Below are 19,139 nucleotides of genomic sequence, written 5' to 3'. Positions count from 1 at the left end.
TATATCTAATGTGAGCACGAATGAGAGTTTACAGGTAAAGACAGCTTATATTACTGCATGATTAACTTATGGTCTTTCTAAGTAAGGACTCGAGCCACACGCGAGTATCTTCCCCATGCCTGTACAACAAGGCTGTAGAGGTCTTCTACTTAAATTTCCTTCGTCTATGTGCGTATATCAAAGTTTTAGTCAAGTAAGCTTCTCTAACTTCTTGTGCCTGAGGCTTTTTAGAAAGCATTTTCAAGTAAATAATGTTTTGTTTCTATTAACATCGAGTATGAGAAAGCATACAAGTTCTGTAAATTATACCTAAGGTATGTTAGCTTATGTCCAATTTAGTAAGTAAATAGTAGCATAATGTTAACATTATGACTACTTGAAGATATTTGAAAGGTCAAATGGGACAAGGGTTTGCCTATTGCGGCTTGTAATTTTCTTTCTCAAAATGTATTTTTAGTGTGCTACTTGGGTGCAATGGTTTGGAAATGATAGATGGTATGGGTTGACCAGTATCAATATGGGAGGCAACCTTAAGGCTAGTCTCTAGAAAGCCAGGATTGTCTAAATCATGCACCGATAATCAGAGGTGGGGAATTCTTTTGGTGTTCGTGCTAAATGTAAACGTGTGGAATTCAGGTGTGAAATGAGATGGCATTGATATACACTCTAATTGCCTTGTCTCAACTGGTTGCGTATTTTTGTATGGATGAGGGAGAAAATACCAAGTCCTTACACATGCCTTGAAAGAGCAATCTTGTGCAAGCAGCCTCAGAGCCACTTTTTGAAGAATATAATAGTCATAGCCAAATGAATCACACGAAAAAGAGGGGTTTCACGAGGTACTCCCTTCCAAGATGTGGAGAAGTAAATGCTTGTTCTCTATGTTCATAGTTATCGGGAAACTCCGTTTTAGGGCTTGAAACGGGAAACGGTATGGTTGGATTTCGTGTGAACGGGGAAACGTTTGGAAACAGTGACCTTTTCACGTTGCATTCCTATGGTGACTAAACAATCTTATATATATATATATATATATATATATATGATATAGATATACACATATACACATATATACACATATATATACACATATACATACATATACATATATATATATATATATATATATATATATATATATATATATATATATATATATATATATATATATATATATATGTGTGTGTGTGTGTGTGTGTGTGTGTGTGTGGAGAGAGAGAAATGAAATGTTATATTAACGTCTTCAAAAGGCCATAATGACCTATGAGACCCGAAAGTTACTAAGTGGTGGATCTGATACAAAGTCAGAGTAGCAAAATAACCTAACAACAGTACAAAACAAAGATATATACTATGGGGTCCTAAGTTGGTTGATGTGAGCCAAGCAAAAAACTAAGCTAAAAATGGGCGGCTTGTTGGGATAGCTGAATCACAAGAGATCTAGCATCAGTCGTTGGCGAATCTCATCAATTTCCTCCATGGTTAGTAGTTTGACCGAGCGTCGTGCATGCCTGGCCAGCGTGCTCTGAATTTTCTGTCGTAGCCTCCGTCGATGCTGTGTAGTTCTTCGCAGTCGCGGGCGCCTAGATTCCCCTAGTTCAATCGCTCGGTCAATCACTGTGTCTCTGGTGTGAGACGAGGGGGAGCTCTGTTGTGGGAGTGGCTCTTGCGGCTGTCCCGTGTCTGCTCTGAAGAAGTCTGTGATTTGTCTTTGAGACTGGCTAGCCTCGCCATTCATTAGGCTATCTTTGTGTCTACGCAGCTCGAGCAAGAACAAACCCAGACATCTCTGATTTTCGTATCCCATGACTCTTGAGAGTGGTCCAAAACCCTCTCTGAACAAGCAATGGAAGCGGCCTCGTATCTCGTAGTAGACGAGTCAACGACATGTATAGTGTAGCTATGTCTCAGGTTCCATGTTACACAAGAGGCATGTTCTGTCCTCTGCTGGTACTCCGTTGTATCTCCCAGTCTCAATCCGCAACTGGTGAGAAGATGTGCGTAACTCGCCAATAGCACATCGTATCCCATGAGACAAGTGGGTATCCATGTATCTGGGTCTCGCCACAAAACCATCTTCCGTAAGCTGGAGAATGTGGTCTCTGTAGAAAGCCATCTTCGTGCCCAATTCCTGTGCTGGTTGTATCCATGTCCTCCTGGTGTCTAGTTGGGTCAGGTCTTGGCGTATGAGCTTGGTGATCTCTGATTGTGTAAGAGTGAGAGATGGTGCATCCAATGAGTAATGGAATGGTGGCAGCCGGTCTATGCTGAACCCATGTGTCTGAAACCATGATGTCATCTCCCCATACCAGCATGTTGTATCTCCTTGTATGGCTAACTGTCGAGAGGATTCAAGTGCTAGGCGAGCATATCTGTCTCTAGGAAGTTCCCATGTGCGGTTTATGAAGGAGACTGATCTGGTGAGCGCCTCCACCACAAGTGGGGGGCCCGCTAGCTCTGCTCGGATAATGGCCCGTGGTACTGATGCCTTGGCTCTAATGAGCCGCGAGATCATAGAGACGAGAGGTTTCTCCACGTTCCCCCATCCGTCTGAGCGACCCGGCCTCCCGTGGTGATCCAGTGAAGGTCCCCATATCTCGATTCCATAGAGCAATGCTGAAGCCACCAAGGTGTCATAGAGCCAGAGCTTTGTCCGGGGCTCTTGAAACTGAACCTGCGAACACATCCTCTCCAATCTACCGAATGTTGCGTGGGCTCTAGTAAGTCTGGTCTCTGCTGCTCTTCTGAGTGAGAATGTAGGTCCGCTAAAAACCACTCCAAGGTAAGTGTAAGCGTCTGTGTACTCCACAGTCTCCTGGCTGTATGTGAATGTAGGTGCTGACCTCCTGATCCACTGTGGGGTGGTATTAAACACCATAACCTTGGTTTTACCCAAGTTGACAGACAAACCACTTTTGTGGGCAACCGTATGCAAAGCATCCAATTGACGTTGCATTCCCTCTGGGGATTCGGAGATCAACACTATGTCATCAGCATATAACAAAAGTGGAATCCATGTACCTGCCAACTGAGCACCTTTATCCCCATCGCTGTCAATGTAGTCAGAAACCTCATCCACATACATACCGAAAAGAGTGGGAGAGAGCGGGTAGCCTTGCTTCACCCCAATGGTGGAGTGAACCGGTGTAGAAAGTCCCTCCGGGGTGCGTACATGTCCTACTACTGATCTGTACAATGCCATAATCCCCCAAATGAGTTCTGTGGGTACTCCCATTTCGTGTAATCTGTGCATCAGTCTAGCTCTGGGTATCGTGTCGAAAGCTTTGCAGAAGTCCACAAAGCTACTGTAGATCCGTCTCCCATGAGATCTGCCTTCCTCGATGATGGCCGTGAGTGTTAGGATATGGTCAAGAGTAGAGAAGCCTCTCCTGAATTCTTCCTGCCTAGTTGCACGTATTCCTTCCCTCTCTGCCCATCTACTCAGCTGTTGCTCAAGAATGGATGCATACAACCGTGCCAGTGTGTGCCCAATCATAATAGTGCGATAATTCCCAGGCTCCATGGGGTCTCCTGATTTGAAGATAGGTACGATCGTAGATAGGCTCCAAGTGTCCGGTAGGCCCTCACACATGGCACGGTTTAAACATAATTGCTAGAAGCTCTGCTAGTAGGTCTTTGGCATGCATGAAATGCTCAGCGACTAGGCCCTCATGATCATATGCTCTTCCAGTCTTCATCTTGTCAATAGCTTTCTTCACCATCTCAGCGGTGAAAAGACACATGTGTGTGGGCATGGGTCGGGGGGGTTGGGGAGGGGCGGCTGTCCAGGTACTGTGTACAAAGATGATGCGTACTGGCCCCAGGTCTCTGTGGAGGAAATAGCAGAGGGGGGGACTGCCCATGAAAGAGCCGCCACGCCTCACGCGAGTCTTGACTCAAGAATAGTTGAAGCCTGATATAGATCTTGCTCGAGTCGAGCCAAGAAAGCCCTCTTCTTCTGCCGCACCAGGCGTTGGAAGTCCATCTGTGACGGTCTGTGAGTGACGTTCCCCAACAACACCTCCCTTTGAAGTCTGGCTCTAGTCTGGCGGCACTCCTCATCGTACCAGCTGTTCTGAGGCATGCTCCCAGATCGGCGGCTCTGCTCAGGCTGGGTGTGTGGGTATGCTTCTGCTGCTGCCTCATGTAATGTTTGTGTCAGTATAGTAGTTAGCTCCTCCAGAGGTCGCCCCGGGTCCTCAGTGCATAGGCGTCTGTAGATTCCGTCCATGTATACAGAGTCCGTCTCCCGTGTGAATGTGTAGCGAGTAGGGGCTGCTACTCGTGGCCTGTGTGCTACATTGAACTGGAAGGAGATGGTCATCGACACCAGAGCATGATCCACTGCCACCCCGACCGGTCTGGGCCCAACTGTGAGATCCTGGATACTGGAGATGAGATTCGGATGTGCCATGACATAGTCCACTGTGCTGGCTCCATGTCTGTGTGGGAAGCATGTAAAACCTCCCACAGCAAGAAATCTCTGTAGGCCGTTCAAGATGGCCAATCCATGTGCAGTGCCCATGTCTATAAGGTGTCGCCCATACTCAGTGTATTCCACATCGTGTGATAGTCTGGAAAGGCCCGTCTCTACAACATCTATCTCTCTTAGCATCTCCTCTGAAGTATCATAAAACACTGCCTGGTGATGGGAAGTCCTAGCATTGAAGTACCCTAGGATGATAATGTCACCGTCCCTAGAGAACTCCCATATGTCATCATCCAAAATGGAGAAAGGGGACTGTCCTCTAGGTGATGCATAAACTGGTGTACTCGGGGGAAAGTAGCAAATAGCTAGATAGAGGTATCTGCCTGTCTTTGCTTTCAGTCTCACCCACATGTACCTAGCTTGCTCGTCCCTGCGGGCTATATGTATCAGTGGTTGCAGATCCTCTCTAAATAACAGTGCCACTCCCCCCGAGCCCCGCCCTCTGTGCTCTGAGCGTGTCTCCTGTGTGTAGGCTGTCTCCCATCTGTATCCACTGATGTGGGGCATGGATTGCCCAAGGGCTTGGTGTGTCTCAGAGTAAAAGATGATGTCTCTTCCAATAAAGCTATCCTCAAAAGCACCCACATCAAGACGCATAGATCCATTGCAATTCCAAGCAGCCACTTTGAGTGTGGTCCCATAAGTCTCGCACCGTCATGTGGAGCGTCGCTCTAGTATTACCACTTTTCCGTCTCGGTAAAAAGCGATCTTGCCTTTTCCCCTTGCCGCTCTAATCTCCGGCATTACTTCCTACATATGAGCGATCTGCGAGAGGGTGAGATCATCCCCAAGAAAGATGCCAGTCTCTTTAAGAGTTGGTCTTTTCTTCAAGAATGACTTCTTTGCTTCCATAGAGGGAAAACGGAGGATGAGTGCTCTTTCTTTTGAGGTTTCTCCACTACTTTCATTTTTCTTTATGTTGCCCACTCTCCATGCCCTTGTGTGCGTCGGCTTATGAATCCCCATCAAGGGTCTGAGTTCTTTTACTTCTTCGTCCACATTGCCTTTGTCTTTAAGACCGCAAATTCTCACATGTAAAGCGCGCACCCTTCTCCTCTGCTCCTCCTCTAGTGTTTGATTAATGATGTTGTTGGGTGTGGACGTGGGCGTTATCTCCTCGTCTTTTCCTTTCTTGGCCACCTTGATCCATTTTTCGGCTTCGTCCGCCTTTTGTTGAGTTTTGGTCAGAACATCCACCCAAGAAGTCGTCATTTCTTTGTGCTGCTCTTCTCCCTCTTTGATGGCCCGTACTTGCTCGTTGATCGTGTTGATTTCTTCGATTACTGAGGGTTGCAGTTCGCCCTCTTCCAGTGTGTTTCTTGATCGTGCTTCGGCGAGATCTTTCTTGAGTGACGCGATCTCTTCCTCTTGGGTCATCACTCGGTCTCCGAGCGTGCTTATCTTGCTCTCTTGGATCAGCACGCGTCCTTCGAGCATGTTTATTGTGCCCCAAAGATTGCGGTTCATCTTTGGTAATGGTCTCCGTCATTTCCTCTTTGCACTTTTGAATGGCATCCTCTAGAGGGTCGGCTTTATCGTTTATCGTTCTCATGCTTGATCGCCGTCTGCCAAGGAGTCACTAAACGTGTGCACCCCCCCTAGCGACGGGCGCGGTAGCTGAGCGAGTGGGGGAGCGTGGGACGGTATGGCAAGGGAGGGGGAGTGATAAAGACGACAAAGAAAAAAGGGGGAAGGGGGGGGGGGAGTACCAAAAGGAAGGGGGAATAAAACGATATACTGATATAATAACGTCTTCACACGGCCAAATTGACCTATTAGACCAAGCTAAGACAACCTAGGGTATTTGAAACCATGTCCAAAAAAAAAAGTAATATTTAAAAAATAAAAAATAAAAAAAATTCCTACGCGTAGAAGAAGGGGGGGGGGGGACATCCTACGCGTTAAAGAAAAAGGGGGGGGGGGGGGGGGGGGGGGGAGACATGCTACGCGTAGAGGAAGGGGTGGGGGCGGGGTTGCCAAGGCAGTACGGGGAGGGGGGGGGGGCAATGCAAGAGTAGGGCGCGAGCAAGCGGGGAGACGGGTGGGCGCAGGTTTGCAGAGGTGCAGCAGCGCGCGGGAGGTGCGGGGAGCAGCAGCGCAAGGGAAGCGCGGGAGCGAGAGAGAGAGCGCGCGGGAGCAGCAAGGCGGCAGCAGAGAGAGAGAAGGGAGAGAGAGAGAGAGAGAAGGCGGCAGAGAGAGAGAGAGAGAGAGAGAGAGAGAGAGAGAGAGAGAGAGAGAGAGAGAGAGAGAGAGAGAGAGAGATTGACACCAATTTGTTTGGCATATTTTTTCAATGATGTGCCTTCTCTCTCTCTCTCTCCTACAAAAACGTGAGTACACAGTGCACACTATATCATGATGTTGCGTTTCTAACCCTGTTTCTGTTTTGGATTGATGGGTGCTTCTCTTTCACTTGTAAGAGCCGTTTTAGTTTGTGTTTCAGTTTCGTGATAACTATGATCTTGTTTTTCATCCCTTTAGACAATTCTTCTCCGGCAATGCCTTTTGGCCAAGAGGTATCTCTATTGGCAAACAACTCTGTATTGTTGAAGAGATTGAGGGATTTGTATATTGGATAAAGTGATGCCACAAGACCATGAAATTTGAATAGGTCTTTGTATCCATTTCCACCTCGCCTTTGTCTTGGCAAAGACATGTGGTTCAAGAAGAGTTCTTGTCTTCACCTCCTTAAAAGCCTCATGCTAGAAGACCAACCTTATCCGTTGTTAGTCTTCTTCTCTCTCTATCACTCACAGAACCTTCTCTTAGTATCATTCTCTTGTCTCTCTCTCTAGTCTATTGCACATCTCTCTTATGAAGTAAAAGAAACCTCGAGGACGCACTAAGTTCTATATCCATCGTGCGGAGAACTTGTACAAGGCATTATTTAAATCACGATCTCTCCCAAAAGTCCTCATTGTAGACATCAGTGCTTGATGAAGAGGAATCTTCACTCCTTATAGCCTCTCCATGAGAATCTATAAAGATGCAAAGCATAAGGAGGTTTTTTTATGCTCAAGTTTACTATGTTCTCGAAACATATTAAGCGGTTTTGCTTGGTCGTCAAGAAGGTGACAATAGAAGTGGCCTTTGTGAACACCTCTTCCACCCATCCCATGTTATAAACTTGGGCACCCCAAGTCATAAATCGGGCATGACGCTCGAGAGAATCACTTAAAATATATCACAACCTTAAAAATAGAGTCGACACGACGCGGCGTAGTTCCTTGCCGAGAGGTATTGGCCCCAAGAGCTGGTACCCCTTTCGGTATTTTTTTTAATAAATATTTGAGCGAAGTAGAACTCCCGCGAGCCCTCTGCTCTCAGACTGTGCGTCTATATGCTGAAGAGTGAGGGGGCCTTGGGTTCTTTTTAAAGGCCCTTGGCCTCAAAAGCAGTTACATGAAAAAGCTTCTAACTCAAAGGCAAATAGTCCCAAAAGAAACTTGTTCCAAAAAAGCTTTTGGTTCCCAAAACTGCCACAAAAGGCAGCTAGTGCTAATTGCGGAATTTCGTATAGCTTGTCCACGGTAGCCATCCGTATTGTCTGTCCACAAGCAGTAGTGCCACGTCATGAGTTTGTGACATACCCCCCTCTTGAAAGAATTGTAATCGCCCTCGACTACGCCTGCACATAAGCCGTAAACAAGTGCAGTAGACACCGACTTTAAGTACCGACGCACTAGACGACACAAATCCAACACTTATACAAAGACGGTAGTCACATCACATCACATCACATCACATAGAATCTAGGACCATGATTTCTAGCAACGTATTTAGCAATCGGATCTAGATCTGCATTGGACCTCACTGATGTCGGAGTAATTAATCCCAAATTGCGATCATGTCCATTGATTTGTTCTAATCTAGGACCATGATTCATGGCAACATATTTAGTAATCGCATGTAGATCCATATCAGATCTCACTGATGTCAGATTAACTAATCCCGTATGGCGATCATGTCCATAGATTTTTGGAGACCGAAATGTTGCAATCATTTGGTCAATCATTCCATCTGCACTCAAGCATGGTCATGTGCGTGTAATCATTTTCGGGGATCCCAATCCATCAATCACACACTGAGTTATCGAGTTTCCCAAGCTCAACAAGAGGAGATTATGATGCAAGTACAAGAATTGGTAGATAAAGGGATGGTGAGGCCTAGCTCCTCTCCCTTTTGTTCTCCAATCCTTTTCGTGCAAAAGAAAGATGGTACATACCGCATGTGTGTGGACTATCTCGCACTAAACCATAACACTATCAAAAATAGATTTCCCGTACCTCGGGTAGAAGATCTGTTTGATAAGCTACAAGGCTCTACGTACTTCAGTAGGATTGACCTTAAAAGTGGCTATCATCAAATAAGGATAGTGGAGGAAGATATCCTAAAGACCGCGTTTTGTACAACGTTTGGTCTTTATGAATATCTAGTCATGCCTTTTGGCTTGACCAATACACCTGCCACAATCAATCGTTTGATGGAGAAAATATTTAGACCCTACTGCAAGTTCATTGGAGTGTTCTTCGATGATATCATCATCTACTCCAAGTCCCAACAGAGTGGTTCAATCATTCAGTTCTAGCTGTGTGGCCATCTCATCCCGCAGGAACTCTTGATGCGCTCACGACAATTTCATTCAACATTCAGTATGATTTCAAAATTTATGATTCTTATCGTTATCAGTTTCATTCTAGAGCTGTCATTGTCACTGCTTCGAATTCGTCATCATTTCATTCTCTATCTTCACCTGTCATCTGCACACAACTAGCAAGTTCTTATCTAGAAAACATTAATTTCATATATGAATCAAATTTATCTTGGGGAATTTCCATGCAGTTCACAAATCACACACTTAGTCATACTGAACACAGTGTTTCAATCATCTAGTCATCTCATCTGTCTAGAAGTCTTGATGCACCTAGATCCATGTGTGCCATTTCATCCCGCAAGAACTCTTGATGCGCTCACCACAGTTTCTAGTCATCTCATTCATATGGGAATCTTGATTTCCTTATGCGTCGTCATCATTCAAATTTCAAAACAAAATTCATCTTGAATCGACGGATTTATTTCTTAGTTACCATTGCTCTTGATTGCTTTCAGATGCAAGCTCCTTGCTATGTCATCCTCGATTTCACCTTCAAAACATACAAAATTTCAAGCAAATGGTTCACCTCGTTTGCGAAAGAGTCGATGTCCGTCTCCATGCTTCCAAATGCTTTCATATGCATGTTCCTCGCTCCTAGTACTTCCAAAAACATTAATTCCACGCATACTGATGTTTTTTTGCAAAAAGCCCTAATTTTTCAAAGTTGCTGGATGTAAGATCCGTTCGTGTCATTGTATAGAGCTTGTTGAGAGGATCAACTTTACCTTCTGTCATGTATCCAAATTCTCGATCGTTGAAAAGATTTTTAAAGGTATTCAGTTCTCGTGCCGGATTTCAACTTCTCTTTGCTTGCCATTGAGAGGTTATCTCTGTCAGATTCTTGAGAATCCATGTGTAATCTGGGATTCTTTATGGCTTAGTCCTGTAAGACAAAGCGATGAAGACGAGCGCGTGCCCGATGCGCGATGAAGTAAGGGTGGGAGTCGCTAATAAGTTCGAGGTCGGGACATGAATATTCTTTTACATACAATTTCCAAAGTGCTCAAGTGCTTTCTCCTCTTTGGTAGGACCGGTATGCTTTGAGAAAAGCACATGCCTGTTGTTCTGATACCACTGTCACAAACTTGGGCACCCCAAGTCGGAAATCACACACGATAATGAGAGAATCACTTGACACGGCCCTGCGTAGTTCCGTGCCCAGAGATATTGGCCCCAAAAGCTGGCGTTGACGCCCCTTTTGTTATTTATTTCTATATTAATATTTGAGCGAAGTACTACTCCCGTGGGCCCTGGCCCTCTGCTCTTAGACTCTGTGTCCAGATGCTTTGAAGAGTGAGGGGCCTTGGGTTCTTTTTAAATGCCATTGGCCTCAAAAGCAATTACATCAAAACGCTTCTAACTCAAAAACAAATAGTCCCAAAAGCTCTGGTCTTAAAAACTGCCACAAAAAGAAGCCAACGCTAATTGCGGAATTCCGTACAGCTTGTCCATGTCAGCCATCCGTACAGTCTGTTTACAAGCAACAGTAACACGTCATCAGTTTGTGACATCCCACCTACGTCTGCTAAAGTAAATCAAGATAATGAGATGTTCTATTCGGTAGTGGGGATCTCCTCTTGAAGCATGTGGTCCATGGATGCACAATGGGAGGCGTTTTCTGCTACCACTTCAACAATGTTTTCCGTTTTAATCTACATGTCAAACGTGAACATATTTAAAGCATGTTAAAGGATGTAAACCGTAGAGACTAAAATATAAATTAAAAATGAAAATGCGCATTTCTATTATTGCTTGGCGAATATATTCATAGATGAAGGTTCCAAACATTGTCTTTTTTGCCTTGCCAGAATCAATTGTGCCCATGAAGTATGTGCGAACAGGAGTAAGCTCATGATACCTTTCTTCTCCCTCTCGCTCCATACATCAAAGAGGATACTACCTCCTTGTTTGGTTCACTTGGCTTAATCGAGATCGAGCTGCCTATCAATGCGAGTCCTCTTCTCAGGGAGGACTTCAAGAAGAGAGACATCATTAGTATTCTTGTCTCTTGCCTTGTAATCACTTCCGATGATGCTTCATTGGAAACACAGCAATAACTACAAGCTTCACACTTTAACATTTCAAACACTTAAATATGAGAGAAGGTCATCCTTGAAACTAACTTGCTTCTTGGATTTGCTTGCCACCTTGAAAGCCGACTTCCAACCCAAATAACCGGGAAATCCACCAATTTCCTCTTCCTTCGAGAGTTCTTCAAGCCTTTCATTATTTGGTTCATCTTCTTTTCAAGAGCGCTGTCGAGCTCTTTCTGCGAGTACAATTTTTGCTTTTCTGCACTCGTGTGTCCTTCAGCATTCTTCTCGACCTGAGAGGAGAATCAATGGTCTCACGCCATCTCGAGTGAATCTTATCCATCAAGTAATTCTTCAGCAAATTTCGGGTCTCCGGAGTACTTTATCAATCTTTTCACACGTTTCAACGTGCCATTGAGGTTTGTACTCCGCTCTTTCAAACTTCTCCGCCGAAAATTTACCCAATTCTTCATTCTTTTCTATAGGTCCTGTGTCGGATTTCAACTTTTCTTCGTCTCCCTCGTGAGAAGTGTTATCTTTGTCAGATTCTCCGCGAGAAGCCATGTGTAGTCTTGGGTTCTTTATGGCTTATGTCCCTTAAGACAGAGCGATGAAGACGTGAGCGAGCCCGATGCGCAATGGACTAAGGGTGGGAGTCACAAACAAGAAGGGACACGAAGATTCTTTTACGAGCAAAATAAAATACTGTTCTATCAGATTCTCCTCAAGAACCTGCGTGTGCTGCAGAAGAGATCAGATCCTTCGAAGAAGAAGAATCTTTCTTAGCTCTGATACCACTCTTACATGATTGGACACTCCAAGCGAGAAATCAATAGCAACACACGAACAGAAACTTCAAAATCACTAAACTTTACTAGAGGTAGAGAGAGAGAGAGAGAGTCGACACGGCACGATAGAGTTCCGCACACAGAAGCTCTGGTTCCAAAGACTGGCGCCCCTTTCGGTATTTCTTTATTATTGCTCACAACAAAAGTACAACTTCCGAGGGTCCTCTGCTCTCAGACTCAGCGTTCAGATGCTCTATACAGTGAGGCCTTAGGGATTTTATAACCTTATAAGGGATGCCTAAAAGCAGAGCTCCAAAATCTTTAGGTTCAAAAGCACTTCTCCCAAAAGCATGTGCTCTTAAAAGCTAGTATTGAAATCAGCTAGCGTAATTTGTAGAAATCCGTATAGCATGCCACGTGGAACCAACAACAAAAAATGTTGATCCATAGTGTCTTGCCACGTCATCGATCAGACGGACTGCCATGTCAGCATGTCAGCTCATTTTACGGAAATCCTTCGTAGAGTTCAAGCTTTTGTTCTTTAGGGTTTTTGTCCCTTCGGTCAGTGCTCCATAAGTTCTTTCAATTGGTTGGCTCAGTTTCTCTTGTCCACTCTCTTGCAGTTGGTCATGCCACGTCATCACTTTGTGACAAACGTGCTGGTTGGCTACCATGTGACTTTGTTGTATAGTTTCCTATGATTTGTGCTATTGATTTGTGTGGGCTTCATGCTTTTGAGAGCCGATGCTTTTGGGATGAAGTGCTCTTGGCTAAGAAGCTTTGCTTTTGGGCATTCCTTGTACATTTATAAGTGCCCAACACTCTTAGAATACTTGACAACAAGCCAAGATGAGGGCGAAGAGGATGAGGATGACAAGGAGGAAGACCATGAAGGCGACACCGTCGAGGGGGATCCATAATGAAAGAAGGATGATGACGATGACGAACGGATGCTCCCAATTCCAATCTGGGAGGGGGTAGTTAGGCATCCGCCACTCTTCGGGGAGCATTTGGACGTAGTCTCGAGAAAGCTGGACCCTCATGGAGTTGCTCCTTTGCAAAGCATCAAAGAAATACCGAAAGGGGTGCCAATCCTTGGCGCCAGTGCATTTGGGGACACACATTGATTCTCCACGACATTGATTCTCCACGCATTGATTCTCGTGGAGAATCGGACAGAGACGACATCTTTTAAGGACAATTGGTGGCCGGGAAGATGAAGAAAAGCTTAGTCCCAACATGGGAAGAGAAGAAACCAATGGAGATTTTGGCAAATTCTATCAACGAATCTGGCTAGAGCGGAGTACAAACATCAGTTGCAGCTTGACACGTGTATGAAAAGATTGACACCTGTATGACAAGATTGATCAAGTACTCCGAGGACCCGAAGTATGTGAATCACCTAAAGGATTACTCGCTGGACGAGATTCACTCTAGATGGCGAGAGGCAGTCAATTCTCCTCTCAAGTTGGTAATGAAGCAGAATGAAAAGCCGAGTGCAAAAATTTGAAACTGTACTCACAGAAAGAGTTTGACAAAGCTCTTGAAAAGAAGACAAACCAATCGGTGAAAAGCACAAAGCACTCAATGGATTTTGCCTGTTATTTGGGCCAGAAGTCGACGTTCTAGGTGGTAAGCAGATTCAAGAAGCGTGTTCGATAACCTAGATTTGTCTTCGTCTTCAGAGAGTTTTGCTAGTTTGTCTGTCGCAAACTGGTGACGTGGCATGCCCGGACACATTCACAACATTGTACAAGCCAACAAAACGTGGAGACAGTGTTGATGTGGCAGTATCGTACGGAGCCCTGCTTTTCACATTGATTGCCGTACGGAAGATCTCGCTTTTTGCGTTGACTTACTGACGTGGCAGAGCATATGAATTTCGCTTTTTATGCTGCTGTACGGAATTTGTGTTGGCTGAGTTTTTTTTTGGGACAGCTTTTGCAACTTGGTGCTTTAATTTTAGAAGCTTTTGATTACAGCTTTTGGGGCTTTGCTTATGGGCATCCCTTGTAACCTATAAATAAGTAGGCATGGCTCCGATAGAAAGATGGACGCGCGCTCGCTGCTGTTGTTTCTCCTTGCTCGCCATCGCCTCCCTCACTTGCCTGCCAGCATACCCTCCCCTCCTTGCGTTGCTTTCAGCAGCACGCCACTCCACCTCTCTCTGCCCTCAGCAGCCCACTAGCCTCGCGTTGCCCTCGACAGCCCGCCAACCCTCTCCACTTCGCGCTGTCCTCGGTAGCCCGCCAACCCCTTTCCGCCTCGCGCTTCTCCACCTGCTTGCCCAACTCCTTTGTTGTGGGCTGATTTGCAGCCTCTTGGCAACAAAGTTGATACATCCGCGCCCCGCGCCACCCTCCCGGTTATCTTCGTTCTCTACCTCTCTCGCGTCGAAGTTTTCTTGTGATTGACTCTGCCAAGTGCTGGTTTCCGGACAGTGCTCGTTGGGGCTCTTTTGTAGAGAAAATTTCCATCTGTTTCTTCTCGGACACATCAGCAAACACAGATGGAGGCTCAAGTTCCGCCAGAGGGAGCCTGATGAAGTCCCCTCGCTCGACCCCGCTGAGGCCACCATTCGACTTGCTCTTACTCCGACAGAGCAAGCGAGCCTAGCCGCAGAGGTGGATTGTCTGCAGGCGACTTCCGTCATCTGCAAGATTCTCGGCACCAGACCCAGCAGAGGAGAGGTGCGTGACCTTCTCCAGGCTCGTTCTCTTGTAGAGGTCGACAAGATCTAGGACGTTTAGATCCTCGGACGAAGCTACTACTAGATCGAGTTCGAGACCCCAGAGATGGTGTCCAAGGTCATTGCCATGAGTCCATTGACCATCCGAGCAGTGGAGACATGGTTTTGACCCTGCTTCAGATGTTCTGGTAGAGGAGGCAGACTTCCCCATATCCGTCTGCTTTCGTGGTTTGCGGAGGGAGTACCTACCACTCTTGTCTAGGACAAGGTTGGATCAAAACGTACGTACGGATCGGGATGGCAGTAGGTTCGTGGTCGACGACGGCAGGGGCCACAACGATAGCTTGGCACTTAGAGTGGTCCTCAGGCGCGTGCCCAGCAGCAGTGGGTTTCCACGGGGAACCGCTTCGGTCCTCTTGAGCAGGATGAGGTCTCGGCTCCAACCCTCACCTCAGCTTCACCCTTGATAGCCCCTCCCCCCCAAGAGTTCCCCCTCTTTTCATCATCCTCCCCCCCGCCTCCTGCACCCGCCGCCTCTTCCCCTGGCCCCTCTACCTCTGCCACTCCCCCTCGCCCCTCTCCTCCCTCTCTTCCCCCTGCTCCTACACACCCCCCCCCCCCCTCCCGCTCCAGTTCCATAGTCGACCCAGGGGGATAGGGCCATCTCCGATTGCTAGGAGATCTCTTGGCAGCGCCTTTGCCACTAGTCACTTCGCGAGAGAGGGACAGCCTTTCTTGCGACCCCCTCTACAGGTACATACGTCTCCCTTTGCAACAATCCCTCGTGGTCTGACGAGCTTCGACATTCGGCGTCGATGGGACTTCTTTGACTACGACTTTACACGTTTTCTCGGCGAGCTGCAAGGAACAGAACATGAACCCTGAAGCAGGCTGCCTCATGGTCTGCTGAGGAGTAGAAAGCAAGTCTGTAGCTCTTAGATCTCCCATGTGGTGAGAGAACTCTAAGACCTATGTATGCAACCACTTCAACACTGAGTTGAGAGTCCACTCAGTCTGGTCCCTGCCGCAAAGGGAAAAAGAGAAGCCAACCGCTGAGTCCAAGGCCTCTATCCCCCTCTCTGGCCATTGGCCAAGTTTGCGGTGACTCCTCCAGATGCAGCAGGATGTAGACACATTGTGGTTCACCTCTTTGCTGATACTCAGTGCTCGCCATGCTATGTATACATTCATGAGGACTCTTGGATAGAGGAGGTTGCTTTACGTACGGCTCGCTCTACTTGGGCCAGATACTCGTTGCAGTCACGCCTATCTAGAGGACGCTCGGATGCGGATTACTCCCCATCCAAGCCAGCCTCGAAGATAGCACATTTAGCTGCTGCGGCAGCATCTGTTCTCTCTCGCTTCCCATGAGGATCGTCTCATGGAACGTGCAGGGACTTGGTGGGCCCCAGTTTTAGCGTCAGCGGGGCCGACTGCGTCAGGAGCTTCAACGTTGTCTTGTGGGAGGAGAGATTGATCTCCTTATGCTACAGGAGCATTAATTGTGTGAGAACTGCATTAGACGTTGTGGTCAGCTCTTGCGTGGACGATATGATACTTTTTGGTGAGCTGCTTTTGGACCTGGAGGCATCCAGGGTGGGGTATGTATGACTATTGCGGATTCCTTGCAGCATGCCATTGTGGACAGAGGGATTATTGTGCCAGGTAGGGCTCAGTGGATCACTATGCAGGTTCAGGGTTGCCTTGTGGGCTTCCTGAACATATATGCGTCCAATGTGGCGAGTGCACGAGTAGAGGTTTGGTCACAGATTGTTGAGTGTCTTTTTTTGCATCCGATATGCTTCGAGGGCTTTGGCCTTTATACAATAGTTTGATATAGCTTTCTCTGGAGTCTGGAGGGCATTACTCATACCACTCCAAGATTCGGCAGGCTACCTCTTTAAGGAAAATGCTCGAACATGGTGGTCCACCCTTCTACTGAACAAGGAAGCACCAATTAAGTGGTTGAAATTTAAAAGGCTTTTTATTTCTTCTTGGCTGACTCAAGAGTACGAAGAGATATACGAATTGCTTGGAATCATCTTCGGATGACCAAGAGAGATTCTTTGGACGCATATTGCGAGAGATTTTGGAGCTCTTTTCTACCAGCTTCTTCATTTAAGAAGATCTCGTTTAAAGAACAAATTGAGCGGTTTTGTTGCGGACTTCCTAAAGAGATCTGAGATCACTGCTTAGAACAAAAGTCAGATTCTATTCAAGAATTGCTGGGTCATGAGAAATGGGGTTTTGTCATACATTCAGCCAATCTGACTTTACCCCACAGATGAGATCATGACTCAAAACCGAACAGACTTCTAATAATGAAAGTAGAAAGAAGAAGAGCCCCCAAGAAAAGAAAGATAAGGATTCACGACCCCGGCTCTCTCTTCGGGAGAGGGCCAACTACATCAAAGAGGGGAAGTGTTTTGGATGCGGGGAACATGAGAAGTGCCCTAAAGAGGCACAACAAGTGTTGCTAAATTGGCTTTATCTGACAGAAAAATAATTCTAAGTGAATTATTGGATTTATAAGTGAGAGGGTTTTCTCGCTTGGAACATCAAGGAAAAAAATAATTCTAAATGAATTATTGGAATTTTAAGTGAGGGTTTTTCTCACTGGAGACATCCGAGTACTGAGTATTCCTAGTGCGTCATTCAAAGTAATGACGATAGCACTGTGAACGGGAATATCTGTAAGGCCACCAGGAATGGGTACTTCTGATGCGTCACATCGGATGGGTGACAGGGAGCATTGGGAAGGAGTATTCGACCATCCGGGAACGGACATCTCTGATGCGTCATAGGATGGGTAACATAGAGCATCGTGAAGGGGATTGTACCGTAAGTTCGGTAGGAAAGGACTAGGTGATGGGTATTCCTGATGCGTCACAAGGTGGGTGACGGGTGCATTGGAAAGGGGATATCCATAGTCGAGAGGAAATCCGAACTGGAAAGAGGAATACGCGTAAAGACGCAAGCACAAGAATAAAGATGGGTTCTGAGAAGCTTTTCTTAAAAAGCGGAAAATTTGAACGAGTTTTCCGGGAAGAGCAAACGCTTTCCCGCGAGGAATCTATGTTTGCATTGCATTCGTGCATGTGGTTGCATCCAGGGATGCCTGGGAAGTGCTGTGAAAGCATTGATTTTAACTTATAAGGTTTTATTGAGTTTTTGGGCAGGTTCAGACCAATTTTAAAAATATGCCGGCCGTCCACTTAATAAGTGGGCAGCCACTTAGAAAATAAAGCAACAAAACCAGCCAGCGAATTCTCTCTCCCTATTTCAGGTAGAACAGAAAAAAAAAAACGAAAAAAAAACCCGGCCGCGATCTCTCCGCGAGCAGCTATTCGTGCCGTGGTGAAGGAGCTATAAAAGCACCACATGCCCTCACCGAAGGGAGGTTGCCAGCGCCAGCAAGAGAAGACTCTGCCGCCAGAAGATGCGAGAGATCGCGAGACTACGAAGCACGGAAGTCGCTTTTCTCGCGCAAGAGCGACAGGTACCTATTGTGGATTCGCCATACGAATTGTTGTCGTGTGTTTGCGTGTGTGTTTGCAGGTACTTCCATCGCGAAGGAGAAGCGAGAAGGCTTCGGCCTACGCTTGGGAATTCCGAAAACGGAATTCGGAAATTGTCTGCGGAGTCTCAACTGCGAGTACAGACGGAAAAAGGATTGAGAGCTTGTCACTCGGATTTCCCTTATGGGAAGGAACGACCATCGAGTCAGAGATTTAGAACGGAGGGGTTTTCTCCGGTTCTTGTGCTTGTAAAAAGATTCTCCCTAATAAAGAATTCTCTTTAAGGGGGGGGACCAACCCATCTTCTGGTCCCTAGTACTGTGTCGATCTTCTCACTCTCTCTCTCTCTCTATCTATTTCTCTCTATATCCTTTGGCTTCAATAATAAGAGATAAATTCTATTTATCTGAGTATATTTTATATTGTTATGCGCTCCCGTTTGTGACAACAAGAATAGAATGAAGACATGCCAGCTGATTAACGTGGACGAAAAGGCAAGATGAAAGCAACACTGGTTCCAGATTGCACGTGTATTGACCCAAGCACGATTGATGAAAGTGCTGCTTGGGGCAAAGTAAAAGATCAAGAAGCCGTGATTTTCTTTGATGGAGGATCCAAGACCAACTTCATTTCACATGAATTGGCGACGCGGCTCGACATTACACCCGATTGGATGGGACCACAAGCAAAGGCAATTCTAGCGGCACCCGACAAGGACGTGGCCATTACACGTGCCGTGTTCGATTATCGAGCGAAGAAAGCAACATTGACTACTGAAAAAGGTCGAAACATTGTACTTGATGTGAAGCTGAAGGGCGCATCTGTCCCTATTGTATCGGCTTCGAACGTTTCGAAATTAATGAAATCCAGTCTGTTTGTTTACTCGATCTTTTTGAAAGAGTTGAATCATGAACATAGGACAAATATGTCTGAACTTGATAAAGAACGCCAAGATTTTCTCCACACTT

The 19,139-nt window shown here is 46.2% G+C and overlaps 1 protein-coding gene across 1 annotated transcript in view; it reads left to right on the top strand.

Moving 5' to 3' along the window:
- EIF4G (eukaryotic translation initiation factor 4G) overlaps nt 1-19,139 on the top strand; it is a 43,157-nt gene that overhangs the window by 8,608 nt on the left and 15,410 nt on the right. The window lies entirely within an intron of this gene.

This window comes from Adiantum capillus-veneris, chromosome 17 (assembly GCF_014529385.1).
Source record: "Adiantum capillus-veneris isolate H3 chromosome 17, ASM1452938v2, whole genome shotgun sequence".
NCBI lineage: Eukaryota > Viridiplantae > Streptophyta > Polypodiopsida > Polypodiales > Pteridaceae > Adiantum > Adiantum capillus-veneris.
This window is presented reverse-complemented; position numbering and strand designations above follow the sequence as displayed.